This window comes from Cavia porcellus, unplaced genomic scaffold, assembly GCF_034190915.1.
Source record: "Cavia porcellus strain 051 isolate PalLab524CR breed Dunkin Hartley unplaced genomic scaffold, mCavPor4.1 scaffold_4, whole genome shotgun sequence".
Classification (NCBI taxonomy): Eukaryota; Metazoa; Chordata; class Mammalia; order Rodentia; family Caviidae; genus Cavia; species Cavia porcellus.
Genome location: NW_026947487.1, coordinates 34,595,228 through 34,617,629, shown reverse-complemented (window position 1 = coordinate 34,617,629; position 22,402 = coordinate 34,595,228).

Genomic DNA, 22,402 nt, shown 5'->3' with positions numbered 1-22,402 from the left:
TCTTACAGACGCTTGGTCCCACTATCTTTTCACTGTTTTATTGAGGATTAGTGATATTTTGAGTACAAATTTTCACTCATTCCTTTTCTTTATCCTAGAAAATGACAGTTTGATTTTTTATTTTTATATATGAACTTTTACATAAGAAACATAAACTAGTGACATTAGGGATTTCATATTAATTTACTAATTCATCCAAGCTATTTTTCCTATTTACTAATTGTGCTCATTTTTAAGAAGGTCTAATATTCTATAGCATAATGTATATTTGTGGTTTTATTTAGCATAACTTATTTCAGGTAAGTTTTCAGTTTTTCTTGATACAGGTTTCATAGCTCATAAATTTCTTTGTTGCTAACTTTATTTGTATATATATTTTTGCACATGTGTGTGTGTACATATACACACTAAGTTCTACATAGTTTTTTCCATGCATTGCAAAATTTAGAGGGTCATTGCCTTCTAAAACAAACAATAATGGTTGTCAGATATCAATTTTATGCAGATTATATTTTTCTTTGTACTATTTTTGAACTGACTGCCTTGGGATTTTATATACATATTCAGTATATATTTATAACTGGAACTGTTTTAATTTATATTTTACTTTTGCCTAATAATATTGGCCAATACATGCTTTAGGATGATTCAGACAATTATCTAATGTAGAGCTGATTTGTCATAGAAAATATATTTTTCATTTAATTGGTAAACTTTTTTTTCTTAGTATAAGTTAGATTAATACATTGACCTGCTAATAAAGTATTTTTGATTTAAAATTTATTGTATTGCTAAAATCATGTATAAGTATTGGATTTTTTAAAATTCTTATTCTACAATTATGAAATATAATCTTTTAATCTTAATATGTATACAAAATATAATTGTACTTGAATATATTATGAATGCATGAATAAATTAGCATTAAACAGTATTAAATACATTTATATATATTTGTGATAACCTCAATTTATTCTTAATGAATAAATTCTTAATGATCTGCTAGACTCTATCAACATTTTTCTTAGAAATATCGCATTGCAGTTTTTTAAAGTGTTTTTTTTTGTGGACTGGGGATCAAACTCCCAACTTCATGCTTGCCAGGCAGATGCTTATACCACTGAGCTAAAGCCCCAGCCCTGTGGTGCAATCTTAAAATAAACATCTAGCATTCTTCTTCCTCATATTTGTGGAGTTTTGAAATCAGTCTCATACCGCGCTAATAAATGTATTTGAATACTTTTTTCCCTCCAAATCAAGTAATTTAAATTTCAATAGAATTTTGTGATTTTTGAAAGTATGTTAACTTTGTCCTGTAAATATTTTTTAAATAAATATTGAGAAGTGTATTATATTGTAATCAAATCTAGTATATTAATCCTGCATTTATGCCTTTCCATTCATTTATTATGATCCACATGTTTCAGTTGTGAAAATATTTAAATATTTCCAAAAATAAAATAATAAAATGTTGAATATTTCTATTTTTCAAATAATATTTTATTTTATAGTTTTAAAATAATAGGAAATACTGTCCATGTTCTAGTATTAGTTATACTTTCAATAGAAAGCTATACAGTATGACTTGAGTATTATGTTGCTAAGTCATTAAGTTTCTCATCCAATTTTTTGAGAGATTTGTATTTAAGCCCTCTAAAATTATAGTTCTCTGTATATATTTTCTAGGGAATTTTATGCGTATTTATATTAATGCTGTCATATATGAATCTGTTAACTATTATGTCAGATAAATATACTTTGGAATTATTTTGTTTAATGAGTTCATTAGTCAAATTCTACCATAGAAAAATTCGGCAAGTGTACACATTATCAATATCTAAATAATTTGTTTATATTCACTGATAAATATATGGTTGTTAATATTTTAATAATATGCATACTTTTCCTCTCAAAATTGGTAAAGATTGCTAAATATTAGATAGTATAAAGAATTTATGAAAATCTGTGCTCATGCAATCTACTTCTCAAGCAACAAAAATTTAGAACTCTCAGAATTGACAACGAAATTGAAACCCACGTGTGAAAAACTAATTCAAATCAAGGCTGTGTCATTGTACTTTCTGGTTACAAAGTTCTCTGCAAACACTATTAATAATTACTAATTAGTGTATAAGAACACAATTTCCAATGTTTTCACGTACACATTTTCATTTTGCAGAATGTTGGAATGAGGAAATTTGTTCATTTGTTTCTCAGAAAAATAAATGTTGAAATGAAATTTGATGGCATTACTGTGATTGTTTAAGGAAGGGAACTACAACTAAAAGTGAGCATCTCTCTCTGTTTCAGTTCTGTCCATGCTATCAGGGAATCCAAATCTAATCTGTTCATCAATACCAAATTATATAAATATTTTACTCTACCATAATTTAAAGAAAAAAGTAAGCATGATTAAATAATGGTTTCATGAAAACAGAGGTATATGTTCTGGAAACTGTCTTCTATTTTTAGATATTGTCATTTTAAGGAGTATTGACCCTTCCACTTTTAATGACATTTGCAGTACCTAATATCTGTGTTATACATGAGTTATATACAAACTTGCATGGATGAGTGGGTGCAACTTTAATTGCAAAATTCTACATTAGTAAAATAAAATGTTACTGATTCCAAATCTGAGCTAGGGTTTATTTTAAAATAAACTCCAAATCCTTTACTACCTTCAGCAGTAGAGATGCATGAAAGAAATTCATTAACGTAACAAAAGCCTAAATTAGTTTAGCACTAAATCTGCTTATGTCTATTTTTGTCACAAAAAATCTTGTAAGATTTTGATCTAGACTGGCTTACTTTAAACTGTTTGGCTTCATGTATAATATTTATTCAATAAGCAAGAAAAATCTATATGAATCTGAAGCAAATTTGAATTGATGATCTCTTATTAGAAATCAGTGAAGAGAAGAATTCTAAATTATATGAGGTCATTGTGATATAACCCTTGCGAGTGAATACCAGCTTGATATTAATTTAACTATCTATTGCTCATTTCAGGGAATTTCAAATAAAATATAACCTTTTTTTATAAATGCCGCTTTAATCATACAATTTCTGAGTCATACATTTTTATATTCTAGCTACTGTCAATAAAATCAAATCAAGTTTTGTTCTGTTCATTTTAAATCATTTGTTCAAAACATAATATAAACTAAGAATACAAAGATATGCACACTTACTGTCTATGAGTTTTAAAACTATATACGCTCAATAATAACATGATAGGAATTTTTCCACAACTCACTTTTTAAATTTTATTTTAAAGACAGGGAAAAAAAACCCAAATAACAAAACACAACAATTAGGGATAACAATGATACATATGTTAAGCATTGTTATCTTCAAATCGGTTGCTCAGAGTACAAGGCATCTCTAATATTCCTAACAATATTTGCACAAATGTTTCTCTTCAATGAGCTCAGAGAAATCAATAGTATAACTATCTTAACTATCTTCTATGTGTTTAGTTTCTCACACTAGGAAGATACTATGATGTTTACACATGCATGTCTGATTTATTTCACTGAAGAATATAGCCTCAAGTTGCCCCCATTTACCTATAAAAGTCTTAAGTTTGTCTTTTGAGGAACATCGTGAAGTTTCTCCTTGTATAATAAATTACTTACAACGACAAATACTAATACTTAGTCAATATAATTAAGCAAATACAGTCAGTATGTGTTTTTGTTTCCTGGTACATGTGCATTAGTGTATTTGTGCTTCATCTACTATTTAAATATTAACACAACAGAGATCAAGCTTACTATATTGTAGGAGTCACTTTTTCATACAATGACTGTTCAGAAAAAAAGTGTTTCTTTAAGTTAAAAAGATGCTTTAAACTAGTTCAGTATTATAATCACCGTGCTAGCCTGTGCTGCTTACTGCAATTCTGGTTTATGTTAAATCAATGAAAATTTTATTTTTTGTTTTCTTTCCTTTTGCCTTTGAAGAGCTTAGACACTTATGTTTGATTTGAAGGATATGATAGTAACTTTTGATGTATAGAACTGGTGAATAGGGTATAAACTAGAATGTAAAATCTGAATTAAAAGGCAAGTAAGGCAAACTGGAGAGAACAAGCAGATAAATTGTTTTGCCAAAGATATTTTTTCTCTCCAAACTAAATTTCAATCTATATTCGCTATCACTGGTCTTGCAAAGCAACACAAATAGGCATTTTATAGAGTATAATGGTTGCACAAAAAGACTAGATATGATTATGGTATTGGAATCTCCTATTTCCATGGCATCTCTAGGGAAAAGAACAAAATAGACCAGTTACTGTACTATAACTGAAAGTAATTAGATTTGGGTAAAGCAGCTCATAAAAAGCAGCATCCCTTGATAGCACAATGTAAAAAGTTGGCTCAGTGACTACCTGGCAAGACGTAAGCTCTCAGGATGCTGAAAAGTAATACATCCAAATATAACAAGTGACAGGCTCACCCTTCCATACCTTATCGCAAAATGACAAGATTTTAAACTCAGATCGCTGTCTAGTTAATGATGACAGAGGAAAATTACACAATCTTGCTAGCTAAATCAATTAAATCTATGAACTAATTTGGCCTCTGAATTATCTTTTTCCCATCCCCATGTCATCAAATCTTACTATAACTGAACAATTTCTTTGTTCTCTGCTGTAAATGAAAGACTTTAGAAAATTAATGATATATTTTTTAAGTTCAAAAAATTAGAATTCAGTATGACACAGCATTCAAAACTGTCACAGGAACAAATCCTCTCCTTCGTCTTTCTCCTTGTTCTCTATCCTTCATTGACTTTTTTACTTTGTCAGGTTAACATATTTCCTTTCTCTGTGATCACCTTTTTTTACAAGAAAGCTCTTTATTTCCCACTTTCACAAAGTGCTATCTGCAAGTGGAATGTCTTTGCTTATTCTCTCTCTCTCTCTCTCTCTCTCTCTCTCTCTCTCTCTCTCTCTCTCTCTCTCTCTCTGTCTCCCTCCCCCCTCACTACCCCATATCTCTCTCTCTGCTCCCATTATCTCATCAGTAAAAATAAGTGTCAGAGAATTTTGGATTTTGTTAGGTTTTGTTAGGTACTATGTGCCTCTCTTCTCAGTAGTTAATCTTCACTTTTTCTATTACTTCTTGCTTCCAATTATGGGTATTAGTGGCATCCTCATTGAAAAAATTACTTTGATTTCAATTTTTCTGACCTGAGCTTAATCAGGCATTCAGTAAAGGTGAAAAGAAAGTTGCATAGTTGATGATCAGCAGCTGAACCATTAGTTAAAGGGGCAACAAGTTAAGAAAATAAATTGGGTGAAAACCACAACGTTAATAACTTCTCAGCATTGTCTGTAGAGCTTGTAGTAAGATATGAAAGGTAACCACCCATCAAATGAAACAGCAATATCCTTTCAAACTATATCAATACAAACATAAAAAATACCTGTTTGTGACAAATGCATAAAAACAAGTTTTATAGATATGTCACATGAGGCTGTTTAATTTTTTATGTCATCTTTTTTAAATGTGGAAGGGTAATGCATTTAATTTACTACTAATATATTGAAACTTAGAAAAAATTGTGTTAGAAGTCAGACAAATGAATTAATTTCTGTGCACTTCCAGTGTAAGTCATAAGACTACCCTCCAAAAGACCAAATTTGCCAAGATGGCCTTTATCACTGATACATTTCAATATAGGAAATAAACGTAAGAAAAGCAAAAGAAAGCATAGTATACTTAGTAATGAATTTGCTTATCCAAAACAGGGAAACTTTGCATACACCTCGAGAAAATGTATGCTTAGTGCTTTATAATCTTTTAAAATCTCAAATACAAAATGGCTACTTTTCTGTATAACAGTTTACCTTAAACATTTAGAGATTCGTAAAGCTTAATATCTATTTAATAATCTCACTTGGCTTCATCTTCAAGAAAATCTTGTAAAAAGAATTTGTAATATCAAGCTATATCTCAGGTTTTGAATACTGTATGAGTTAAATTGGGGGACTTTATTATGAGATATATGACATTAACTTTAATATTTTAAAAATCTAGTCCTTATTAACTTTCCAATATACTCTAAGTTTAGTTTCATTCCTGAAGCAAAGAAATTTTTCCTAACAGGAAAATGTTTTACTCATAGCATTCCACAACTAGTTAATATTAAAAAATCTCATTCTCTTCAAGTAGTAACTTCTCTTTATTACATGTTGGAAAGTTAATAAGCTACTCTAAGAGACAAGGAGCCACACAGCAGACATAAGAAGACGATTGCCGCTTTAAGAGACATTGTATTAGTGTTTTAAAGATGGGGAAATTCTATAATGGAAGGCAGAACACAGTTCTAAACTGATTATTTTGCAAGGCAAAGAACAGAAGAGTCATTAGAGCAAAATGCTAAATGGTAAATATAGAATAATACTAATTTTGCCAGACATTTCTATAGTACAATTGTCACATAATTAACATACTTAAGTGAAGAAAAAACACAAATATATAAAGAACTATTTCAAAGAAAAAACATTAACATTAAAGGGTTTCTTTTGGAGAATGTGCTTATTACAATTTTTGTATCTCCCATTTATATAAAGTTTTATGATTTTGAAGCATCTATTTCGCATTTCTTATGTTACAGTGTTCAATTGCATTGATTTATTTCCTGTACCAACATAACAAAGACAATATCTGAAAAGACTTTTGTTTTGCTCCTTTCCTACAGCCAACCAAATGTACAAATTTGTATTTCAAGCATATAAATGGGAACTTAAAATTTATTAAAACCTATCAAAGATATTCCAATCACTTTCTACATACAGTGATAATGTTTAAACTTTTTGATATTTAAATACTCCCGATGGCTCATATGTCATAAATATATTATTTTTTCACTGTGCTTCAGGCATACAAATGACTTCTTATGCTTTTACCCTATGGTATTGACTTAGTCCCTTCAGGTTGCTGTAACAAAATACCATAAACATGACAGCTTTTAAAAAATAAATATTTATTTCTCATACTGGTGGAGCTGGAAAGTCCAAGATCAACATGCAGGCAAATTAAGTGTCTATGAGGATCTGCTTCCTCATGGGTGCTGCTTTTCACAAGACCTTCACAGTTGGAAAGGAGAATGAACTCTCCTGGGCATATATTATAGCTGTATTTTATTATTTCAGTTATAGGACTTCGTTTTAATGACACAGTCCACCCCTCTGGGATACTGTTTCCTATAAATACACATCAGGTGCATTTTTAACTTTTAAATTTTAATTCTTTTAAAATACAAATTTGAAAGGTCACAAACACTGAGGCCACATGCCAAAATCCCTGTCATTTGTGTACCTTCTGATTTTTATTAATGAAATTGAGAATGATAATGTTCCTCATTCATTTCCATTTATTTCTACATTTCACAAGTCTTCATTATGATAGTTGCACTTATTTTTATTCTGTTTCAGTTTTTATCAAACGAACCCATTTTTATGGGAGAATATGTTGTTCACTTTTCTGACACACTCACCTTACCGAATGTTGTATTTTTAATGTGGCTATTAGTCTACTGCTTGAAATAACTGTTAAGATACTCATCTGAAGGTCTAAAAATAATTATACTCAAGAATCAGCAGTATAATAAAAGGATTTATATGTATTTTCTTTAATTTATATTAAAATTAAGTACTAGTTAATATTGAAATTTATTATACAGAAACATGTAATAAATTGCTGTGATACACATTCTTTATGATGCTGCAGTCATCATTTCAGTGCAATGCACAGTGGATTAACAATCAGGAAACTGAGACATGCTTTAGGTTCTGGCTCCAGCCAGTTATTTGGAAAGCCACCTTCACCCTGAGGACTTGTTCAGTGGCATCAGCTGGAAGACAACCCGGAGGACATCTTGGTATCCTTTGAGAACAATGAGACAGTGACACTTCTCAATGCAGATGCAATTTATATTTGTTTATAGAATTCATGTTTTTTTTTTTTTTTTTTGTCTTTTTCATTTTTATCTGTACCGGGGATCGAACTCATGACCGCCTGCTTGCAAGGCAGGTGTTTATGCCGCTGAGCTAAATCCCCAGAATCCATGTTATACTTGGATATAAATTTGGGTGTCTTTCAGGTACAAGAAACCAATAAAATAATGCATGCCATTCTGAAGAGTCAGAAAGTAAATCAATCTCTTTCATGACAGGTATAAAATTATCGTGTAATCTACTTCATGTTTTACAGTTATTGTTTGATATTTAGAACATTCTGGTGCGAAATGTTCTTTCTTGATTTCCATACAAACAGATAAAGTGTAAGTTTTTGAGACATCAAAGTCTTCACTAACAGAATGGCAGATATTTGATATGTTGTGATTGGATATATAATTTAAGGAAATTACCTTTTCAAAGAATTTATTTTTACTTGCATTATTTTAGAAGTAAGGGTCGGGTAACCTCTGAAAGGTCTGAGTTAGTCTACCGCCTTTAAATTATCCACATTTTAATGGAGTAAACCAACAAATGTTTAAGTAAGTTTGAAAAACCATGGAAGAGTCTATACAGCAAGCATCATGTGAGTTATCTGAAGGCCAGTTAGTATATGCGCTAATCAAGATAGAATGATCATTTTAGCAAGAGGTTATAGCATCAGCATCAGACGAAAGACTCAGACAAGAATAATACTAGAAGACATAAAGAGCTTTGCATGTCAGTGGCATGGGGATAAGAGATATGAAAGGAGACGGATCATTAATGGCATTTTTTTATTTTACTGAAGTTATTGGATGTTATTCTGGGGATTTCAGGTTGGATGGTGACCCTCTCACAAGTATGTGTGAAAAAGATTCTTGCATCAGCAGCGTGAAGGATAGATCTGACAGGGATCTAAGCAGGATGAACATTTAATAGATAGGAGGAGAGATGCAAAGAGCAGTATAGACAGTGCAAATTAGAGAACCTTCAAACATGTTTATAGAGTTAAAATCAATTGAAGAAGTTTGCTGAAACTTAACTTTCTCACTTCTTATTTTTAGAAAGTGTCAATACCAGCTCTTCATTGGGTCGCTTCAGAGTCCTCCACCAAACCACAGTGGGGTGACACAGTTGAAGTTCGGGTGAGTGACCTGTCTCATCACAAATACTTCAAAAAATGTCATCAAATGCTCCTCTGCAGATGATTCCATTGTTCAAAATGGTCTTTAGAGCTCCTGGGTCTTATGCTGCAGCTCTGATGCACAAAAAATGTATCCTGTGTTTTATCTTGGAATTTGACATACCTTAATTATTCCCTTTGCATCTGAATGAACATTATATCAGTTATTGTGTCCAATTTTATTGTTATAATCATAGTTCTTAGAAACTAAATTCTAAATGCTTACAAATATTTAATTTTCCCTAGGTAATTTCTAGGGAGTTTCCCACTAAATCATTTAACAATTTCTTGTCAATTATGTTTGAAATTTAAGATGTATCAAAGTACATCTTATGATTAAAACTGACTGCAAATTTATTTTTGCACTTTCAGTATTTTTTTACTTGTGTCATAATAACACTGTCATACTGACGAAAAGAAATATAACTTTTTTTTCATTTTACAAATAAGTGGATTAAGATACAAAACACTGACATTTAAGAATTTGGTAGAAGTGCCTGGTTCAAGATTAAAAAAAAATTTCCACTATTAAATATTATTATTTCAATATCTCCTAGATCACAATTGATGGTGATATTTTAATACAGCTTTGCCAATGCAGAAAATTACTATGCACACTTTTTTTTTCCATTTGTAAATACGTATACATTTCCAAGCCTCATATACAGAAAGCCTCGAAACCATAACAAATCAATAAGCACCTTTGCAAACAGTGATGTCGTAAAGAGCATTTTCACTAAAATGAAGTCAGAGAACCTGCAAAAAATTCATAAATTCAGATATGAACAAAGACAAGTAAAACTTATCTGAAACATCTTGTTAAGGAACTTTTAAAAAGTCACTAGGAAAACTAAGTATACATAATATAACTTATGGAGGCTTCCAGTGTTAGAATTAGGTAGTTCAAGCAGTAAAACAAGTGGACCTTACTGAAAAAAAATTAACGTAAGTAAAATAACATAGTAAATTTGTAAATTTTTAGGTACTTAATAAAAATATTACTAGTCTGTTTTGTTGAATGCCAGATTACTGATGCCTCTTTGATCTGAGAAATAAAGTGAAAAACTTCACCATTCCTTTTAACATTCTTGTACAAATTGTCAACAAATAATTGCTAAAATTAATTTGTAAAGTTAAAGATTTTAGCTAATAAAAAACGATACTACAGAACTTGCATTGCCACCACACGACAAGGATTACTAAAAGCATAGAATACAAAATGTCAGCAAGGGCTATCTCCATTCTTGAGAGAGATACTTTTAAAAGCGGGTTAGGCTAACCACACCTGAACCCACTAATCATGAAGGCCAAAAAAGGAAAGCATATGGTATTTTGGTTCAGTTAAATACACTATTTAACTGAATATTGATGTAAAATAATTCCGTTTATTTATTTACTGATAAAAGCAAATCATAGCAGGAGAGGCTTTACCATCTTGGGAAAGAAAGATGGTAAATGATATAGCAGTAGTTGTTAAGGGTTGGGATGGCTGACAAATTACACAACTCAAATATATCTGAGCAACCGCAATGTAGAGTCTGCTCAGTGAAAATGACAGAGATTTGGAGTAAATTTACTATGTTTTTGAGTACTAACTCACAGGAATTTGGTGATGGGTTATTAAGGAGGTGTCTGGAAACTTATCCAGCATTGGATATAGAAAGAACGAATTAAATGTGGACACTGCCCACTAGACAAGTATGTTAGACCATGAAAGTTAAAATATTCCAAAACATAACTCTGTCAAAAATTTAAAATGTTATTTAAAAGATGGATAAATGTAAGTGTAGCTAATTTTCCTGCAACTGAATGCCACAAGAGCTAATTTTTGGAATCAGAAATATTGAGAGAGAAGATAAGATAGGTATCAGAATATAAAATATTATTTACAAGCATGGAAAGGAATAAAGGAAGGAAGGAAATAAAAAGATAGGAAGGTGAGAAGAAAGACAGAAGGTAGGAAGGAAAGAAAGAAAAAGAAAAACAAGGAAGGAAGGAAGAGAGGGAGGAACAGAGAGAGAAAAGCCAAGAGAGAAAGGAAAGAAGTAGGGTAGACGAGAAGGAAGGAGGCCTACGTTAACAGGCAGCAGTGGGGGAAATCTGGACATACATTTCGGGTCTTGCTATTTCCCCATAGCAGACAGATATAAATTGGTTAGAACTCAGGAAAAAATCTTGTAAATAATGCTTTCAAGACAAAGAAGTATTTTAATCAATCTCCAAAACAACAAAAAAATTAAACTATCAATTTTTTAGTTAGAAGTTACTGTATTTTGCTTTTATCTTCTATCTGTTGGCCATTCATTTTCTAGTTGTGATGGGTGAGTAATAAAATGGCAGATATAGTCTCTTGGCAAAAGCAATGCAGTGCATGGGAGCCAGAAAAGAATAGAGTTGTGGTGTCAGGAAAAAAAAATAAAAAAAAAATAAAAAACTGATATGCAGAAGAGTGTGTTCTGGAGAATCTTGAGAGGAAACCAAGTGGTGATTTAGAAGAAACAATGGCGGGAAACTTGGAGGCTCAGAAAGGTCTCTGAGTAGAGAAAGCAGCAGTACTGATTTTTAAGGGATGTGGGATGCCGATAGAACTATTAAGCCCATGAAAGAAATCTTTGCAGCTCCTGCTGTTGATCCATCTGTAGAAAGTTTCATATGCCAGTTTTCTTAATTAGGGTGGGCAGGGAGGGACATCCTGTTGAGATGAAGTCCATAACACAATAAAGGAAGAAACTGTTTTTACTTATTGAGATGCTCCCAAGAAATGTGTTAATTATTGAGATGGGAGAAAATTTGGTACATACAGCAAGTGCAGTTCTCAACAAATGTGAAAGATCTGAGGTGATCTTTGCAATTGTTAATTCAGTAAGGAAATGGTACAGCCTATGGAGAATGCTTATTAAATTAATTGTTCTAAAGTTCATTTATTTGATCGCTAACATTTGTTTATCTAAAATTCCATGGTGCTAAAATGTGATGAAAATTTTCCTTTTCAGGCTAGAAAGGGCATTTATGTTATTTTCAAGTAGAAAATTTCTAGCTTGGTGAAATTGAATATTTTGTCACATAAGAAGATCTCTACTATAAAGATTAGGAATGTTCAATAGCATGGCATCAGGATGCTATAAACATTCAGTGATCCTCAAAGACTCACAATTGACGGATGACAAATTCATAGATTAATGGATTATTAGATGGATCTCAGTTTGGGTGAGTAGATCACTGAGAAAATAGGTGATCTACCTTTTTGCTCACTCTCTTTCTGCTTCCTGGTATCCATACAATGCCAGCTTTGCTTCAAGACAGCGTTCCACCATATTGCTTCTGGCATGGAACTGGCCAGTCATGAACTGAAGTTTCTGATTCCGTAATCTAAAATAAACTTCTCTCTTTTCTTTATGTCACATAATTTGTCCTGGTGAGGCAACAAGTCTAATATTCTATCAAATACTAAACTTAAACAACATTTTCCGTTCTTGGTTTTCTATTATTTTTTTGTTTTCTCCATATATTGGTTTCTTTACAAAATCATCTGTTATGAAGTCACCATTAAAGGGTCACCATCTCTCTAACATACAATGGTGCTTTAATTATGTTTGATATTTTCTATTAGTTTTTCTCCTATTACCTCATATGTTGAATTAGGTACATTTGTCTGGTTTTGTAAATAAAAATGTATACACAGAAATAGATACAACGAATACATAGTTACATATAGAAATTTTATTTACTCGAGATATATAGTTAATTTATACTTAATAAATAAACTTAGAATCTTAGCTTATTTATCTTTGCAATCTGTAGTCAAAAAGAGTTATTAGAAATTCACTTTTAATAAAGAGGTAACAAGGGAAATGATGATGATTCTGATGTGGGGAATGAATTGGTAAATATATATTATAATTCTAGCCTACAGAATGTTGCTTTTCTGTACTTGAGTTTCTCCAATATTTGATGTATTCTTAGAAAATCTTTCTGTTCTGCTATAGGTGAAGTGTTAACTATGTTTTTGTTTCCATGGATACTTCATTCAACATGAACCTGTATTTTACAGGTACTAGGCATCACATGCACTGAATATCTTTTATTTTTTTAAATTTTTTATTAAGAATGAAAGACAGAATGAAACAAAAAACCAACAGAATAAAATAATAAAGATCAGAAAACACAATCCCTCATCAAACTGAGAACATCATTTTTCATATAAACATTTTGATTCTTACATTTTGTAAAAATAAAGACAGAAGAGTCTAAACAACTTTGATAGGGAAACAAAATTAGAGTTCCAACCATCCCCAGTCCCACAACTTATCACAAAGTTACACCAATCAGGACAAAATCGCATTGATATCAATATAGACATACCACCAAAGTACCAATATAAAGTCCAAGAATAGAGAGACACAACAGACATTTGGTTTCTGGCAAAGATGCAAAAGCAATTATGTGGAGAAAGTATTGCACCCTCAATAAATATACTGGAACAACTGGATATCCACATGTAAAAACCGCAACAATTATACCACATCAAAAATTTCTTAAAACTTTCAAAAGTCAATTCAAAATGTCTCACACTGGGTTAAAGTGAAGGCAAGTGTGGCCTGAGTTATAGTTAGCTGAAATAATTCTCTTTGGTACAAAATACATGTTATTTCCTTATCCTACTAATGAAACAATGCAATGATTATGCATGTGTGATATACTTATTTCACTAATAAGTATATTTTCAAGAAGCATTCATTACCTGTAAAAATGTCCAGTTTATCATTCTTTATGGTTGAAGAGCATTCCATTATATAGGAATACCACATCATTTTTATCCATTTCTCACTTGAGGGGTATTTAGGTTGTTTCCAAGATCTGACTAATATAAACTGTGCTGCTATACACATGGGTGCAATCTATCCCTGTGGTATGATGTTTTGAATTCTTTTGGGAAGATTCCCAGAAGGGGAATATTTGGGTTGAATGGAACCTCCAATCCTAGTTTTTTGATGACACTGAATATCTGTTTATTATCAAATTCATAGTTAATCTCAGTATGACAGAATTTTGCAGGTAAAGCTTTGAGAAGTAATTATGCATGTGAATGAAATACATGATTAGATCAGTGGCCATTTAAAATAAGAGATAACTAGCAAGTTTCATCTCTTAAGTGTCTTAAATTATTAGGAGGAAAAACAATATATAAATAAAAGCTATGCATATAGTAATATTGTATGATTTTTCAGGCTACTGTATGAAAATCCTGTATTCTGCTGAATCATCCATAAAGATACTTTGCTTCTCTGAGTTCTGCAAGCATGGTCAAGCCCTGAAAGAGCCCTCTTCTTGGTTGCAAACAGACTTCTATGGAAGATTCATGCAGCATGACATTGACACAGAACTTCAACAATAAATGAAAGTCCAGAGAAGGTGTTCCAGTGTTTCTCAAACTTTTTATTATCCTTCATTTTTATGAGGATCTTTTTCAGACATTCTTTTTACTTAATCATCACTTCACTCACATTTTATAGATAAATTTTACTGATGAAGATTTTGCTATGTAGTGTTAAGCTTTGGAGACTTAAAATCTGTTGTGATAATTGAAGGGTTTTTTTGCCTCCTCAACAACAAATTTTACCTTATTGTGAAACAAATGAGCCTTTTTATAAGTTATCATATATTTTAATACAATTTGCTAAGATTCTTGAAAAGAAGTAGAAACCGAGGTTGAAAAAAAGACATATCCAGATATCAAGGAAATGAGTGAGGTATCTTAAGAGTTGTTGAACTCTGTGAGCAAAGATTTATGCCAGAAAGTAGAGGAAACAACAGATAACTTAGTTTAAAAGCAAAGGAAAATAGAAGTGTAGATTATGAAAAGCATGTCTATTATAATGTGGAAGAAGCAAGTATCAGTGAAATTAAATTAATTTTAATCCAAGAAGAATGTTTCAGAGTTATTCATAATTTTTAAAAGTACAATATTTGGTTATGTACAAGGTTTTATAGCTATTGAAATGATTTATAAAGATGATGATGAAGATGGTGTTTTATTCTCAAAATTACAAAGATTATGTGAACTCAGTTATTGGTATAAATTATCAAGTTGTTAGCCTCCTGGGTTACACCACCTTGTCAATCTAAAACAAATTACTGGCTGTTGGGAGAACTCGATGAAATTGTGGAAAACAATGAAAGCATTTCTCCAGATGTGTACATTTGTGACTATTTCCTGGCTTTCTACATTTAGGTCATATAAATATAATTTAACCTCTTGATTTTATCCTAAAATCAGGAGAATTGTTTGCATGTCAATCCTTCTGTAATTGGAAAACATTTCAAATAAAGGTTCAGGAAATGATAATAAACAACATTCATTTTTCTCCCACACAATAGCAATTATTTTCTGATCTTCATTCATTTAATGGCATTCTGTTGAATTTGGATTTCTAGGCACATTTCCAGACTTTGTCAATCCCTGATATTAACGAACAATTCATTCCACAGGCTTAAGCATATTCAGAAATAACAATGTACTATAGATAATGACCTAGATTGCATCCTTTTCCTTCAGGCTAGACAATTTTAGACTTCAGGATTTCTGAACGTACAGCAGGAGAACTCAGATCCATGGAGATCAAGGTCATCCCTGGGGCTACTTTGTGCTGGTGCTGGAGGCCAAGACTATACGCATAAGGAGTGTTTGAGGGGCTCTGGACTGATCTGACATTTTTCCTGTGCAATAATGATGATTATAGATTGTAGCGCTCAAGAGACAGAGGCTCTCTAATAATGTTTTCTTAGCTAAAAATACTCAGGACAGATTTTGGTAAGAGTGTGGGGAAGGTAAAAGAAAGGCAAGAAAGTTTTTCTTGTTTGTTTGTTTGTTTGTGTGTTTATCAGATCTCATTGCATTCCTGTAGTGGGAGACCAGATAATGACAGAGAAAAAGAAATAAGGCTGTTGGTGGCAGCTAAAAATATATCAACAACTTTAAAAAGCATCTTTATGTAATAGTTTTCTGAACAAGCATGTGTGTGTTTGAGAGAGAAAGAGACAGACAGAGAAAGTTAGAGAAGAGAAAGCACTTATAATAACCAATGACATGATTATGTATGTAGTACTACTTTGCAATTAATTAGATTCTCCCAGTGAAAAACAAAACTGGCATCTCTGTTTTATTTCACATATACAACTGTTATCATATAATGGAAAATTTATTTTACATAATTTTACAATATTCAGCACTTATAACAAATTGTTAGTGAAACCTGTCAATGTGATTTAAATTGAAGTTAATGGAAGTTCTGTATTTGTTACCAGAGATAGTAATTATTGTTGCCGTAGATTTTGGGCAACAATTTAACCTCTTAAGATTTTGAACCATTAGTATTCTACACAGTGGCTGTTTATTATTTTAGCACCACCAATTAATGTGTTTAAAAGAAATCTCTAGGTTATATGCTTAATAATTTTAAGTCACTCACTTGCTACTGAGCCATTAGTGTTACAACACACCATCAATGGCAATGAACTAATTACACCAAGTATAGGAATGGTTTTTCTGTATTCCTATTCACATCGGTTCTCATTTACATTTTAGTTTGCCCTTAAAACTTTCTTTCTTTGTTATTCTTCTGTGCCTTCCTTTTCCACTTGTATTTTTAAATAATTCCTTTGCAATATTCTCTTTTAACTAAGCTCTAGTTTGCTTTTTTCTTATCACTGTTACAATTCTTCATTTATTGAGCATTTTAATTTCTCGTATTTGCCCTAATTTGTCGTATTTTTCAGTCATTGCCACACCACTCCCATTAAATGACTTCCTTGTTTCTTTATCCACATTTAATTCTATCCTATTATAAAATCATAAAACAATCAATAACAATGGCTCTTAAATTTTTATATTGTGAGAATAAAAAATATCACATTTAGCTAAATAGTATATATGTACTGATAAATATTCACTAAAGTCTATTTTCTTTTGCTACATCATAAGTTTGGAACAGGAGAGTTACTTAATATCTTTTGCATGGCAACACTTGTGCAAGGCATTACACATAATACAAAAACCTCTTCTTTTATTAAAAAGTTTATTAGCATAAAATTATAACATGATTTTGCCAGCCATAAATATATTAATTCTATATCTCATGCCCATAGTTTGATTATATTCCTGTTAAAACTTTTAGTCATAAGAATTTTGTGTGTTCCTATTTCAACCAATGGTCCAGATTGTCACTGAAACTTAATTTAGAAAAACTCGTTAGAAAGTTGGCTTATGATAGGTTCTTTATCAAAAACATTAAATGTAATACTAGCTAGTGCTATTCCAACACCTGGTCCTGACCATACTTACTGAATGCCATTAGCATCAGTCTTAGGGACATGTTCTACAGAATAACACCATTAAATTTTCCTTTGGTTTGGTAGTCAGACGTGGTGGCAAAGAGTTATCTGAAAAATAGGATCCCCTTTCTGCAGGTATTCTCAAACAAGAGTGTATTGATATAAGGGCCAAAAATTTTAGGCTAAAAATAAAACTGAAGTAAAAGCTTTATTGGAAAGTGTTTTAGTCTAAGTCAAAACAAATGTCTTACCTCCTTTTCCAAATGTAGACCTTTAAGTAGACACATTTAGTTTTACCTTAAAAAAATAAAAAGAAGAAGAAGACAATAACCACTAATGGATCTTCCCAGCAGTTCTCAACCCTTGTTCAGTTTGTCGATTTAAAAATGCAGAAAAATAGCACAAATGAAAACACACAAAGTGAAAATAAAGAAATCCAATGGTTATTCTTCTGCCTAACAAAGGTGATACTGTATAGAACAAAAGAAAAAACAATCAGTGCTCTCCTGGTTGGCTTCTTCATGTTTTAGGCATTACGTAAAGAAAGGGATTTATCCATACATGAAATGTCCTAGAGTGGATTTTTCATAAACTATATTGTAGCAACTGGAACTGTCTTCTAAAACCACAAGCTATGACCAAGCTTGTACTAATTAAGGAGGATTTGGCAGAGAGCTGTACGCCTACTTTGAACGCGGTCCAGTCTTTGGGATATTATGTGCATGAGGAAACAGATTCAGTTGCAGAATTTATGAGTAATTTGAGTTAATCAGTAAGCTCATACTATTTACCAGTTGTATCAAACAGGTTTATTTCAAGTAGATTATACACAGTTTCAGCAGGACATCAATGATTCAATATCAAGTAATTGCTAGAGTTATATAGAAATAAAGGAATGTAGAATAAGAGGTTTGATATAGCTGAGAATTACAGAAACACAAAATTCTGAGAATTTTAACTATCACTCTAAAAATCAAAATTAGCTAACAGAAAGTCTAATTTTTCTTTGCCAAAATTCACATTAGGCCCTAGTTAAAAGGCAAAATGTTCTAAGAAATAAATTATTCAAACAAGGATGTAGAAAATTTAAGAAAAGAAATAACCTGTTTCATAATACCAAACTAGTTAAGAATATAGAAGTTTTAAAATGAGATTATAGTTTTAAATGTGTTAATAATTTTAATAGAAAAAGGCCAGAGGTTTTTTTTCACTTTCTTCTGATATCTGGACTGCATAATGATTTGTTAAAAGTTTTGCAAAATCTTTTCTTTAAATAATAATGAGTTGCACTAAACATTCTGTCACATATGCTGCTTTAAATATATGGAAATGTGGATTGCTGTGAAATTGAACACAAAGTTCAAATTAATTTTTGCACAACTACATGTTCAATAGATTAAATGGCTGTGAAAAATCTTGTAATTATAATCACAGCATATTCTGTCTAAAAATAGATAAATCTGTTAGCCGTACTTTCTTATAGTAAGAGGACCACGTTGCTTTTACTATCTATGAATATTTCAACTATACATTGAAGCACAAACACCATCGTAAGGAATTTCAGTCACATTTGAGCTCCTGCTATTATTACATATTCAAAACAATACCGCATACCACATGCTAAAGATAAATGGTTTCTCAACTCATCACCTGAATGCCACTATTAGAATTTTTAATAAAAATAAACATTGTATTATTAAATGGTGAGTACCTTAAGTCAGGAAAATTTTTCATATTCATAGAAGTTGGATCATGTATTAAATTTACTGGAGAGATATGTTATTGCGATTGGAAAGTGAAGAACTTTGTTTTAAATTATTCACCTGAATTTAGTTAAGATGTTTAAAAGTTAATTTTTATATACAGAATATGCAGTGGAAAGAAAAACAGATTTCAAGTTCTAAACAAAATAGAACAGACATAGTTCTATTTAGCATAGTTTTTTTGCTAACTTAGGCTAAAAATGTAAAACCACACAGAAAATTGTAAAGAAGATGACAGGTGAGGTAAGGAACTTGCTTGTAAGGAACTATGTGGCAGTGTGTGGTTCCTTGGAACTCAACCTGAACACAATAGACCAATAAAAAGATGTAAGTGTAAAAAGATCTCAAAGTAAAGCATATCCTATGGAGACATGGGTCAGAAAAGAAAAAGCTTTGCAAGACAAACTTTTTAAAATCATGATTATCCTGCTCCTGCCAAATGTCATGCCTCACCGGGACAGCATGAAGAAGAGGCCTAATGGAAGTTTAGGAATTTCTTCAGCGCACAAAGGCAGCACCCCTCCTCACACACTCTGTAGGGTCAGCAGTGGCGTGTGGGCCACTGGACTTCAAGCCACTCAGCTGTGAAGAGTGCGGCCTTCGCTGCCCACTGAGGTAATAATGTAGGAGAGTGTGAGTAAAGGTGGTGTCTCACCCTCTTCAAAGAATGAAGACACGAGTTGCCTTTGTTTATTTTCTACCACTTTTTTAATTAAAAACTAAAATCCAAGGAAACAAAAAAAGAAGGAAAATTTTAATGTCTACTTGAACATGACTTCCAATAAATTGCTTTTACCACAGACACAGAGGCTGAAGCCATGAAATGGAGGATAGAAGTGAATCCAAATATAAGTATTCAAAGAATTTTTCACAAGAACACTAAGGCACAGTGGAGAAAGGGTTGTCCCTTCAGAAAATGACACAAGAAAGCCACGTTATCCAAATCAAAAGAATTAAATTAGACAGTGATCCCACATCTCAAAAATCAACTCAAAATGGGTAAGTGACTTAAACATATAACCTGAAACTATAAAATTTCTAGAAAGTAATATAGGTTAGCACTAGCTTTTGCAATGTTTTGCTTTTTAATCAAAACCTCCAAAGCTTAGGCCATCCCAGACCAAAGAAATAAATGAGGTTATCTCAGACTAAAAATTTTTACACAATATGGGAAGGAGATAAAACTACAACTTACAGGTTGAGAAAAATACTTGCAAAGTATATATCTGGAAAGAAGTTAAAATTGAAAATGTTCAAACAAGTAATACAAACTCAATAGCAGTAAAACTATTAAAAGTAGGCAAGGCCCTGAAGTATTTTTCCAAAGAAGACATAAAAGATCCAACAGAGTATATGAAAAGGCACTCATTATTGTCAATTATCAGGGATATACAAATGATAACTATTATTAGATTTCATCTCATCATTCTTACAATCTCTAATTAACCAAAAAGTCAAGATGACAAATGTTGGCAAGGGTAAGGCGACAGATGAGAATGCAAATTAGGACACCATTATGGAAAACAGGATAGAGGCTGCCTACTACTTTAAAATTCTATCATAAATTCCAACAATTCCATTACTGGGTATAGATGCAAAAGAAACAAAATCACTATACAAGTGATACCCACACTCTCTTATAAAGAGAAGCATTATTCAAAATACCCATGCTAGAGTATGAACCTATGTAATATTTTATTGTAAAAAGATGAAGATAAAAGAGGACTTAACAAAACAGATCAGAGCAAAACAATTGAAGCAACATAGTGTTTCATCACAAGACAACCCGACATAACATTAGCTACCACAGTGTCTCTTTCCTTGAAATATTTGAGTATACCTTCATACACTATAGAATCAAACATAATAAAATAGTAAAAAACCATTCAAGAGAATGAAAGTATTACAGGGCATTCAGAATCAACTAACAGAAAATGAACATTTTTTTACTATATTATCTCCTTGTCCATAAAAAAAGTTTGTTTATACTATCACACATAATAAAATCCAATAAGATACAACATGATAGAACCCATAGAGACAGGAGGTCAAAAGCATGGTAGGACTTAAAAATAAAATGATATTAAATCAGCACTGGCTATTATAATCTTGTTTTCATCAAAATAGCTGTTCATACCATCACAGAAAATAAAATCAAACAACCCAGAATAAAACCATTCCAACTAATGAATGAAAACATGACAGAACTTCAAAGCAATATAATGGGGAATCATGATAATCATATATTTTATACCATTTCTTACCCTAGGGAGACTATACACTATTTATACATGTGAGTTTGATTTATTTCACTTATGAGTATGGTCTCAAGCTGCATCCATTTATTTATAAATATCTCAATGTGATCATTTTTTATAGCTGAGTAGTACTCCCTTGTATAAAAATACCGTAACTTTTTAATCCATTCTTCAGTTGATGGACACTTAGATTGTTTCCAAGATCTGGCTATTACAAATTGTGCTACAATAAACATGGGTACATGTATATTACTGTGCTATAATGTTTTCAGTTCTTCTGGGAATATGCCTAGAAATGGGATAGCTGGATCAATGTGCCTAGAAGTGGAATAGATGGAACAACAGCTGGAGCTCCAGAGGAAACTCCACAATGCTTGCACCAGTCTACACTCCCCGAAACAGTGCAGGAGATTTCCTTTTAGCCCACAGCCTCTCCAGCATTTGTTGTTGGTAGTTTTCTTTGATCTTGGCCATTCTTTCTGCAGTGAGATGGAATCTCAGTAAGGTTTTAATTTGCATTCCTCTAATGAGGAATGATGATGAACATTTTTTCATGTATCTATTTGCCATTTGTATTTCTTCATCTGAGAAAAGTGTATTTATCTCAGATGCCTATTTTTGGATTAGATCTTTGAATTTTGGGGATCTGATTTTTTTTTTAATTCTTTATACGTTTTAGTCAGAATTCTCTACTGACCCTTATGTCTTCAAGGTTTTGACCCAACTTGTCTTCCAATAGTTTAGTGTTTCTGTTTTAATATTCAGATATTTGATCCATTTAGATTTTAATTTGGTACATGGTGATAAGCATGTTCTAGTTTTAGTTTCCAGCGTATAGAGAGCCCAGCTTCTCCAGAACCATTTAATAAAGAAACTGTCCTTCTTCCAGTGAACATGCTTGGCCACTTTATCA